The sequence below is a fragment of the Bacillus rossius genome (genome assembly GCF_032445375.1).
Source record: "Bacillus rossius redtenbacheri isolate Brsri chromosome 9 unlocalized genomic scaffold, Brsri_v3 Brsri_v3_scf9_2, whole genome shotgun sequence".
Lineage (NCBI taxonomy): Eukaryota > Metazoa > Arthropoda > Insecta > Phasmatodea > Bacillidae > Bacillus > Bacillus rossius.
This window is the reverse complement of record NW_026962013.1, coordinates 32,241,833-32,253,967: the sequence shown is the minus strand read 5'-3', so window position 1 is coordinate 32,253,967 and position 12,135 is coordinate 32,241,833. Positions and strand designations below refer to the sequence as shown.

The 12,135-nt window shown below is 33.5% G+C and overlaps 1 protein-coding gene across 5 annotated transcripts in view; it reads right to left on the bottom strand.

The window, feature by feature from the left end:
* LOC134543171 (protein quick-to-court) overlaps positions 1-12,135 on the bottom strand; it is a 119,942-nt gene that overhangs the window by 69,746 nt on the left and 38,061 nt on the right. The gene's annotated exons all lie outside the window — the stretch shown is intronic.

Genomic DNA, 12,135 nt, shown 5'->3' with positions numbered 1-12,135 from the left:
ACTTTACCTCAACGCCGACACCCGACAAGAGTGCCAATTAGTATGCCATCACTAGAGACCTGCAAAATTCGCGGATTCATTGACCTCTAGGATAGACTCCACAGTTCTTTAAATACTCGCGGAAATGACACCTGTTCATTGGCTACTGACGCGTGAGACGACTGACTCAACTAGGCTGTCCGTAATTCGGCACTTTCTTGGTTTAGTGTTTCCCATTGGCTCACAGTTCCCCGGATAAAATGTGGGCCAATCGCAGAAGCGGTACGAAGGTATAGTTGTTTTGATGCGAAATGAATCCGCGAATTTTGCATGTGTCTAGCGATCACTAATAAAGGAGGTGAGGACCGAAAGACCCCATCTTGGTTTCAACAGTTTTCAAGCTGTAATGCCTTAACAATTACCTATATTTTGATTTCCAAACATTTCGCTTTGTCATGGTGTATAGTTTGATTGAGAGACTGCTACAGTTAAGTTTCCCCTGTGAAGTCATTGGCGATTATAAATTTTTGTTTTGTAAATGACTTCAACTGTAAAAATACTGTAGATGCTGTGTTGTAACAAATAATTTATAAGGTTAATATAGTAAAGTCGTTTAAAATCCGCGAGACAAGCGATGGCAGCGAGCCTGGCGGCATGAGTTGTACTTAGTGTTGTTAACCATTTTGCTATTACTAGAGTTGAGTTTTTATGCTTTTCAATACGTAAATGAATTATAAAAAAATGCATTAGAAGTATGTGGAATTTTGGGTACATAATTTGTATTCTTTAAGGCTTCAAACTACAATATTTGGTTGAGTGTATGCTTCCATAATTCCAGCTGACAATCCATAGAGGTGTCAGTGGATATAAGCCTACAAAATTAAAATTCACGCGTATGCTTACAGTTCACGCCACTAGGGTCGCTGTAGTTATGCCATGTGCCTCGCCCATGTTAAAGGGCATGAGTTTTCTATATTGTATTTTACAATATTTGTGTTATAGTCCTTGAAAATGTCTGCCTTAACTAAGACCGATCTTAAATACTAAACGAGAAAAAAATCTTAGGACTAAGAAAAATAATTTGAAACCAATATGGTACCTTTCCCTTTCTATTTCTCCCCTTTCTGACAGCCGTGTCAGAGAGCAGCAATAGTTAATTTACTCTTTCTAGATATCCGTGGATATTCAATCTCTACAGGTAATAATGATATGCTAGGAGTTTCATTTTCCTTATCTGTACTACGAAAGAAGTTAACACGAGTCTTGCAAGAACTCGGTGGCTATGACAAACAGGTTTCGACAATGGTTTTGCTAATTTATCTTAAAGAGATTTTGACACCCGTTACTGATAAACAATCCTCTAGTCAGTTTCATAAATGCTTACGATAAAATTCCGGTGGGATCGCGTCATTATACGTGGCAATAAAATCTTTGAGAATTTTTTTTTCTAAAATGAAATCAACAATTTAAATTTGTGTTGATCGGCACCTTGAAGTTACTCGCTAAAAATGTAATTATCCGTGACCCATTAGCGTCCATGTTTTTAGCAAAACACCAGGCAAAACAATGAAAATAAAATTGAAAGTCACCGGCGCGTGCCCTGCCCTAAAGACGCCCCTGGATGTACCAGTAGGCAACATTCTGTTCTCCAAGGTCAGCCCCAGAACAGGCCAAACAGCCATCACGGCAAGATACAATCTTAAGGCATTTGGGGTAAAAATGTTGAGTCCTCCTCAACAAACAGCATTCAGTTGATTCGCTCACTCTTTATCCAAACTTAAACATTGGTAAAATTGAAGTATTTTAAGTGTATTTCTTATTTTTATTATTAGAGTTTTTAACGTTATATTTTATACTTCTTTTATAATTAGACTTATGCAATTTTTCTTGTATAATAGATATTGTTTTGAACAGTAAAAAATAAAGACCTCGGATATCGATGTAGAAGTCTTTTCTCCACTGCAAAAAAAAAAAGACGAAGACGTTACTACGCTGCGTGCATTTTACGTCGGGCTTCGAGGAATCTTGTCTTCTACCGGGGCGAATTTAAAGCTTTGCTTTTTTTTTACATGCTTTATATTAGCTTCACCTGTATGTTTGTCTGTCCGTCTGTAACTCTTTCGACTAAGAGTGAGTGACTCATCACTGTAAAATGTCCCAACCATTTCATTACGTTCGTTAGCCGAGCGGTCTAAGGCGCGCGACTTCTGTGATGTCAGCTTTCGGATTCAAAGATCGTGGGTTCTACTCCCGGCCACGCCTAAAAAAAATGGTTTTTTTTTTTTTTTTTTCCCGGTAAATTCTAAGATTATATCCATACATCTAACTGTAAATGATTCAGGAGACTTTACCATTTCTTTGTGACGTTGCAACTCCAAATAGTTATCTCAGATGGTAATAGGTAGTGTCGGTAACTCATTTCCCTATAATAATTATACATAAATATAGTTTAAAAAACTAAAAAAACATGCTTTTAAAAAATATCAAACTAAAAAGTTAAAAATAAATATAGTTTAAAAAACTAAAAAAACATGCTTTTAAAGAATATCAAACTAAAAAGTTAAAAATAAATATAGTTTAAAAAACTAAAGAAACATGCTTTTAAAGATTATCAAACTAAAAAGTAAAAAATAATTTTAAAATTTAATTTATGACAATAGTATATAAGCAATACTAGTATAAATGAGAAAAAAGCATGGGGCGCTTAATATACAAAAAATATGGCACAAAGCGCCTCAAGCTTTTTTCTCATTTATACTAGTATTGCTTATATACTATTGTCATAAATTAAATTTTAAAATTATTTTTTACTTTTTAGTTTGATAATCTTTAAAAGCATGTTTCTTTAGTTTTTTAAACTATATTTTTTTATGTAGCGAGACATTGCGTGGTTGTTATCGTACAAAAGTGTGCCGCCTAAGATTGCCGAAATGGGCTTCAGGTAGCCGTGAAGGAATGTGCGCGCGTGTGAATTCTCAGCAGACCTTCGCCACGTCTCGCGGTGCTGAGCGAGCAAGCACGCTAACCCACACCCCCGCTGCATGCAACACTGTGGCACAGCTACATCCACACACCGTACTACCGACGAAGAGTGGCCAAACGAATTAATTTATTCATTTGTTTATTCTCTTAGTTGGTGACCAGGTTAACGCGACACGCCTTATATTACTCTTAACCACGTTAAAAGTTGCTGTACCATTACATTTCATAGAAAAAAAAATGAATTATGAAGTACGTAAGATGATAGAAAACCAGCTTGCATATGTTCAAACATAAAAATTAAATACTAGTCCAATTCATATTTTAAGAATTTTAAGAATTAATGTAATATTTATAATTCAGATTATCTGGAAAAAAAACTTATCAATGTTTGTTTTACTTCAAAGGTATATGTATGTAAAACTAATATGTATGTGTATTTAAAACTGTGTATGTAAAACTATATATATATATATATATATATATATATATACACACACTAGCTGCCCGACCCGGCTTCGCACGGCTATACTAATGGAAAAAGAATTATGCCACATCTCCCATTTACAGTAATGGTAAATAATAAAAAATTCCGTGAAAACTTATTACAATGCTGTATAATGTACCGATGGTTTCCCGACTCGTGCACGCAACATAAAACTGATGTACCCGTACTTCGCTACGGCAGTCTACAGGCAGATCACTCTTGCGCCGCTCATAATACATGCCCCTCGTTGTGGGTACGCCACTGCCGCGCGATGCCTGTTGCCATGGAGACGCAGAAGGCATGAACAATGCAAAATACTGTTCTCATGCAGACAAAGTACCCACTGTTGCCTGGTTTTAACCACCTATGCTATGGGATCTAATTTTCGGAAAATGTCATCCTGCGTAACATAAGGAACATTACTGTGAAGTTTCAAGTCTGTAAAATATATATACTTGAAAAAAAAAAGGGCAATTTTTGATATTTAAAGTACTTGCAAAATTTCAACGGTGATGAGGACTGCACTAACAATGAAATAGCCGTTGCCATAGAGACGAATGAAGCATCAACAAAGCAACAGCCGTTGCCATGGTGATTTCCTACCAAAAACTGGAAATAAAAAAAAATTAGGGGTGGACTACCCCTAACATTTAGGGGGATGAAAAATAGATGTTGGCCGATTCTCATAGATACCGGATAAGCACAAAAAATTTCATCAAAATCGGTCAAGCCGTTTCGGAGGAGTATGGCAACGAAAACTGTGACACGAGAATTTTATATATAAGATATATATATATATATATATATATATATATCTGTAAATATGTAAATGACATGTTCCATAGCCTTATGGTTTTTTACCAAAAGAAGGCTCAATGGAACACAAATAAATAAATAAATAAATAAATAAATAAATAAATAAATAAATAAATATAATTGTCTACTCGAAATTAAGGAAAGGCTCAAACATAAATCTAAGGTTAAGTCATGTTTCCATTAAAAGCCAACGTGAAATGGTATTACATTAATACCAGTCACACAAACATTCAAACACAAGATTCATGCAGCAGGTAAGCTGCGAAGTTTTTCATGCTAAGTGTGTGTTTCTTCAGCCTGCGTCGGTAATTTAAATTGGCAGACAGATCGCGATGTGACCCCGGCTGCAGTGCATTGCAAGTAATAATAGGTATGTGCATTTTAAGTCTTTGTACGAGTTTGAAAATTTCCAACTGCTGGTAGTATCAAGTTAGATGGTCTCGTGATTCAAGGTCAAAAATAAATCTTACATCGCAGTTTTGAAGCTTTGGAAACCAATTTGGTAGTTTGTCTGTCAGATCAGGAATCGGCTAACTCTTTCGCATATTAATGACCTAAAATTAAATTTACCTAAAAAAAATTATGACTCGTTGGCAACTTGGAAATAATTAAATGAACACATTTATTTTTGTGTATGTGAACTATGTCGATGAATTAAATGCATGTTATTTTACGAATATGTATTTGATCACATGTATCCTATGTAAAATCAAATGCCAATTCTCTTTTATACTTCTTAAAATACTATTACAGACTATATTTCACAATTAGTCAGTCCATCAAGGAAACCTTAACTCATTTAGTCGAGAGTTGAACATACAATTTTTCAATATAAAACACTTAAGTAGAATTTTTTTACAAGTGAAGAGTAGCAAAAAAATATTTAAAAAATCAATATAATCGAATTAATGGCTCACATTTTTGTGTATTTTCTGTATTTTGTTAGATTGGCAGCAATATCTTTATTTTTACCCATATAATACAGCTGCCATACATCAAATTCACTCAAGAAAAGTAACTAAATGTATATAAACATTTAACAATGTTTTCTTGCTTTTACTTTTTGTTGCATACAACTTTTTGTGCAAGTAAAATTATTATTACTGTGTCAAAAGTGAGGTTACATGTAAAACATTGTGCTAACAAGCTATATCATCGTACATGTTTCAAGAATACCGAAGCTTAAAGAAAACCTTTCAAAATAAAATATTTTGATATATAAACAAATTACATTTCTTGTTTCACAATTTAATTCTTCATTGTTATACCACCTTTGCAAAAATTAATTTCACACAGTAAAATGAGTCTAATAAAAGGAAAAACCGATAATATTTCCTAACCACAGCTCAAAATTCCCGTACTTGTAAACTTGAAATAATATTTGTTTTTGTGTGGCCAATACGTTTGGTTTTGACCTCAAAACAAAGTTAGTTAAGAGTATATTAGGGTATCTCCTACTTTTTATTTCATTTCATTTTGTCCAGTAAATACAGTATATATGTTTGCACATCACCGTATTGGACATGTCTATACAATTATTTTACAATTTATTTACAACTAATAATTAATTTTCACATTATAAAAACAAATTACAAATTGACATTATAAATAACAAATGTATAACAAATTTATAAAATAACACAAAAGTACTAACATTTAAAACACATTTTGCTAAAAATTATAAAATAATCATCTTATAATCTATGTAAATTTACTGGCATAAAATTCTTCTAAAGAATAAAAAGAATGAAGTTTTAAAAATTCCTTAAGTTTTTATTTAAATTTTTTAGGTTTTGCAAAACAAAGATTTTTTAATTGTGAAGGCAATTTATTAAACAACAAAATACATTAATTATAAGCATTTTTCTGGGAAATTGTTATGTTACAATTAGGTTGATGTAAATTTATATCACTTCTAGTAAAATGTGTGTGGTGTACCATATTATTTTTAAGAAAAATATTAGGATTATTTGAAACAAAAATTAATGAAGAAAAAATGTACTGAGAAGTAACCGTTAATATTCCTAAATTAGCAAACAAACGACGACAAGACCCTCGTGGTTTGGTTTTGGTAATTATTCTAACGGCTCTTTTTTGAAGTAAAAAAATTATTTTACTATTAGCTGGTACTGCCCAATACATAATACTATATGACATCAATGAATGAAAATATCCATAATATACCTGAATAAGCACTTGAGTTGATAAAATGGAGGATAAGTAACGAAGATTGAAACATGCAGCACTAAAGATTATTAATATGTTCGTTCAAACTAATATCCTCATCCAGGATTATACCTAAAAATTTAGTTGATTTATTAGGCCTATTAGACAGCTTATTGGTATCATTACCAATACATAAAGAATAACCAAGTTTATTTTTTGTATGAAATTTAAGAAAATGTGTCTTGCTGTGAAGTTTAATATTAACTTATTAGAATTAAACCAATATAAAAGTTCATAAAAAGTCTTATTACTAGGTATAAAAATTTCCTACAATGGGAATAATTTCGAAAGTATGAGCATGATTTTAAAAAAAAAACCTAAACTGTCCATAGATCTTTTTTTCAGTAAACATTTTTATTAAATTGTAGGCTTTTAATTTTGACGCCTTCCTTGTCAGATTAACACTCGAGAGCTACGACCGGAACACTGCAAACCATTATTTTTTTCTCCTTGTCTCGGGCGCTAATGTGCGACGAGAAGGAAACTTCACGATGTGCTGGTTCACAGAGGAGCTTGTTCCCGGCGGGTGTGTTCGGGACGGTGCCGCGATCAGGCGAGGAAGATACAACACGAATCAGTCACACCTACCAGTCTTCAGCGCAGTCATTACGTGGTCAAACACTGCAGCACAACACCTCGCAGCTCCTGGCGACGATCTCACATTTCCGCGTCCCACGTATTATATATATATATATTAATCTGACAAACTAAATGTAAAAAATATATATCTTTCAAAGCTATGTAAGTATTATTTTCTTGTAAATGTTATATTTCAGTGTATCAATTCATCACTTTAGATTGTAGCATGTTTTGGGCATGTAAACTGTACATACGTCAATGATGTGTTCCACACCCTTAAGGGAGTGCCTCCCATTTCAGGTCAAGATTTTATATTTACAGTAATTACAGATAAACTTGTAGACTTTTTCTATTGTTTAATTTTCACGAAATGAAAAATATATACAGGGCATACTTTTTGCATAATTAGCTGCCAAAGTTACAATTTTATCGTTTTTGGGTTGTAAAAATAAGGAGAATTTAAATTATTCCAGAACTGAAACTTTTTAGGTTTAACTGCAATGCCACTGGCTACTTCAAGAAATGGTTTGAATTTCTTTCAGAAAATAAATTTATTTTACCTGGTATTTCCAAATTCTTAAATTTGTTACAGATAGAGGCATAGAGCCGTGATTTTACTCACACAATCATCAGTGTCTTGTACTTATTATGTAGATACTATTACAAACAAAAATTGCATAAAAACCGAAGGGGCAAGGTTTTTTTGTTGATTCTAAAGTTACTACACCAGATACATATTGGTCAGATAGCTTTTTTATATTCTTGTAATAGGCCCTCACTCTTAGAAGGCTGGTCACTCATTGCCATAGACTAATGTGTGGTATAATCGACTTTGATCATCTACGCATGAGTCCAAAATTACGCTACGCCAACAAAACTGTTAAAAATCCGCGTATGTAACAAGTTCACCGCCACGAAATTACAAACACTTACCGCAATGAAAGTGAAAGATGCAAAGTAAAGTGATCCAAGATATTAAAATCTGAATTATGTGACAGCTGCGTCCGCCATTCTTGTATAGAATTCTATCGTCAAATAATCTGTTCAAAAGTTAGGCCCAGAAGTTTTTTATGACGCAACAATCACGCGCGACGCGACCATTCAGTCAGCGTTTTGAGGTTGGCAGCCTGAGCGACGTGCGCAGTGAAACATCACGTTCACACCACAAAGAAAATTCAACCCGAAAGCCAATTTTTTGTCCGGCACGGCCTACCGCCAAACGACAAATCGCATAACCCACGCTCTAGCCACTTAGTTTGAAACTCGATCGGCTACCTTATTTCAAACACGCACAGGATCTCATAACGACACATTTAAATGAGTGGAATTTATTTGATCGCTGTTCATGGATAACGCGACGTCTTACAGCCTTAGGCCTACGCCGTAGATTCTAATAGTGGTGTAAACAGAATGCAAATATCAGTCTCGCTCTTAAGTCTGTGGGGTTTGAAACATTACAGAATTTAATATCAGCCAGTGCCTATAAAATGAAGTGTACTTATGGACGCTAGAAGTTCCCACTTCTTTGCATGAAATGAAAGAGTTAACATGCACGCTAAAAGTTCGAGTATAACATTAAAAGGAGCGAAGTAAGGTATTAAATACGATAGATAAACTTGTAGGAAATAATTATTTACTGGCAAAACTATATAATCAAAATACATAACACGGGCATTTATTATTATGAATCACGCTCCAGAGGTAGTACAATACGTGTCACCTTTGGACAGCAAAGTTTGACGACTAAAATAAAGAAAATGGTTTTTAAAAGGAAAAGAACACAGCATTCGTCATGTTGAAGCATGGAGATAAAAAGTAAGGGAACCAACAAAGAGGTAAATATCTTAGACGCCATGTATCTTCTATTCTAACACAATTTTCTCGGCTAATTATTATTAGTTAACCTGAAGAAAATGAAACGGCAGAAATTGTATTCACTGCTTTCGGTATTAAAAAAATGTACTAATAGTTGAAACTATTTATTAATAATTAAAATAGATATACGATCATGTTTTTCAATTTGTTTGTTAAATACACTAATTTCTTTCGTTTGAAATTAAACCACGTGCTACGTCGTGTATCTTGCCTTTGAACACAACTGGACGAAACAAAAGTGATTTTATTGTAATTTTTTCTTATTGCGTATCCAGTTTACATCAAAGTTTTGTAATTCATATTTTTCAAAATCAAATATCTATTGGCTACGGTATAGTCTCTTATCACACACACACATTTAATTGCTTACCCTTCTTTTTTCTTTTTTTTTACATTTTACGTTAAAATACAATTGGATAAGTTACATGTAACAATTGCTCCCGGGAGCAATTTTCCTCAAGGTTTTATAAATATTTTCAAATTCAAATAGGTACATTTGGTTAATTATACATATTTTCATCACACAGACACACATATTCCATTCTTTCTTTTTTTAAATATATTTTACGTTACAATGCAACTGGATACACAATAAGGAACAATTACCAAGAAGAGGTGTGACGAGATGAAAATGAAGCATTACCGGAAGACGGACCCGCCAAGAATCGAACCCAACTCGCACTGATGTATGTGTGCGTCCTAAACGATCTCATCTACGAGACAAACCCTAAATAAATAAAAAATAAACAAATTCACTGCTGGCGACTTTTATATCTGCTGTCACCTTATAATGAAAAATGTTTATGAACATTACTTATTCAGGGGAGCTGAATTGTTGCCCCTTGGAAGGGCAGCCCTTCAGGATTTTTCTGGCAATGGTTTGATTGTAGAGACTGGAAGGGCAGCCCATTCAATTTCTGAAAACATGTTTCTTTAAGTGTTTAAATAATCCTGAAAACTTGACCCTGACAGTAGTGCTTTTGAAAGGTTGTCTGAATTGTTGCCCCTTGGATGGGCAGCCCTTCAGGATTGTTCTGACAGTGGTTAGGTTAGGTTTAGGTCACTTTACAAACTAACCACTGTCAGAAAAATCCTGAAGGGCTGCCCCATCCAAGGGGCAACAATTCAGACAACCTTTCAAAAACACCACTGTTTAAGATATCCTGATGGGCTGCCCTTCCAAGGGGCAACAGTTCAGGATTATAAAATTACGAAAATAGACACATTTTAAGATACTGGAAGGGTTGCCCTTCCAGTCGCTGTACAAACTAACCATTGCCAGAAAAATCCTGAAGGGCTGCCCTTCCAAGGGACAGCATTTCAGTCGCCCCACTTATTCGCGTTTAAAAAAGAATACAGATAATTTTGAAGCCCTTCAAACATATTTCAGCTGTTCAGTCATGGTGTTCTAGCAATATTATGTCAATTATGAAGAAATCAAAATTGTGCGTTACCTTTACAACGAAAACATAGTTTATTACCCATAACTATCAAATCGCAAGTGACAACATTAAACGTGTGGACTACATAAAATATCTAAAAGTTATATTGTATACTAAACTTTAGTTTCATTGACATGTGATTATTCTTAGTAGTACATCAAGAACTTTAGGATTAGTCAAACTGAATATTTTTCTACCACAAAACCTGACTATGCTGCGTTTATTAATATTCTTCACCTTAACCAGAATCACCATACAGCACTGCAATCTGAAATTCAATAACAGCTACGGACTCCAACAGACTATAAATTACTACCCAGTAAAAAAAATTATATTAATATATGATAATTTTCAGTCTAACGAAATACCTTTTGATTATGCTTCATTTATATATAACTAAAATAAATCCTCTATCCATTAGGCATTTACCAATGATGCAATATTTCTAAATTGTTTTCTATCATTTTTGACTGCTCAGTTATAATTATCTCAGATCAGATTCTATAATAAGTATAGAATAAATTACATTTTCAATATGATAAGTAAACAACATAATAGCTTAATAAATAAGTGTATTGAAAATTATAATACTTACTGTCACAAACTAAGAGCATTTCACTGGAAAGAAAATTAAACAAAGATATTTTAAAACTATTAAAATATATTTTAGTTTGTTTGTCGTAAAAAATATAAATATGCAAATATTCTCGTCATAATTTTGACAAAGCAATAAAAAATTTAATATAATGATTTTAAAGCTATATTAATAAAACATTTTAATTAGTTTTTGTCGTAAATATATACTTTTATTGTTATGATAATTTTGGCGATCCAATTTTTTTTTAATGTATTGTAACGGATGCATATTTTAAACCATTTGTTGTGTGATTTGTGTAATTATGTTAATGGCCTTCAGCTGTTGGATGGCACATAAAACCAAATAAATAAATACTAGTTATTTAAAAATTAAATAGCTAAGCAAAGTTGGATGTGACAACTTTTTTCTGAAGTGAACTTCTTTGCTGATGGGACTACAATTTTCGAGCGTTACGAAAATTACGATCGCTTGAGGGGAATTGTTAGGTACGTGGTGGGAAACCGGTAGTGGAGGAGTGTGCGTCAGCGGCGACGCCACTCCAACGCATGCGCTAGCGGTCGAATGGGAAGAAAAGGGTGGAGGGTTTATGTACGTAGCGTAGCATGCTGTATGCTAGTTGTAACGGCCGGAAGAGGAATCGGCAGGGGAGAGGTAAAATTGACACGAGCAGTGATGCTACAGAATTGTCTTGCTTGTGTCTGTCTACTCAGTTTTCGCAACGGCTAACGATTGACGCTAACACATATCTTTCGTTTAATTTACAGTATCTATAACTTATTTATTCGTGTGAAAAAGAGTTAGATATTTATGCAATTAAATTTTAAGTATCATTTATTTTTATGTAAACAGTATAATTGAAAATTTAAAAACGACGTACAGACTTCAGATGTTAGCTTTACAAGTGTAATTTATGTTCGATTGGAGTTTTTTTCTTTAATTTTATTCAGCTTAAGATCATGATTTAACATTATGCCTAAAACAAAAATATTTCATTTGATATCATACACGCAGAATCACTATTCTCAATTATTATCTCTTGTTCGATAAAAAAATCTAATTTATCTGCATCTGTACCTAATAAGCAAAAGGTTTCACTTCTGTCGTACGTGAACGCACATTTTTTTTTTCTTCGTTGTAATGGCATGCACATTGTT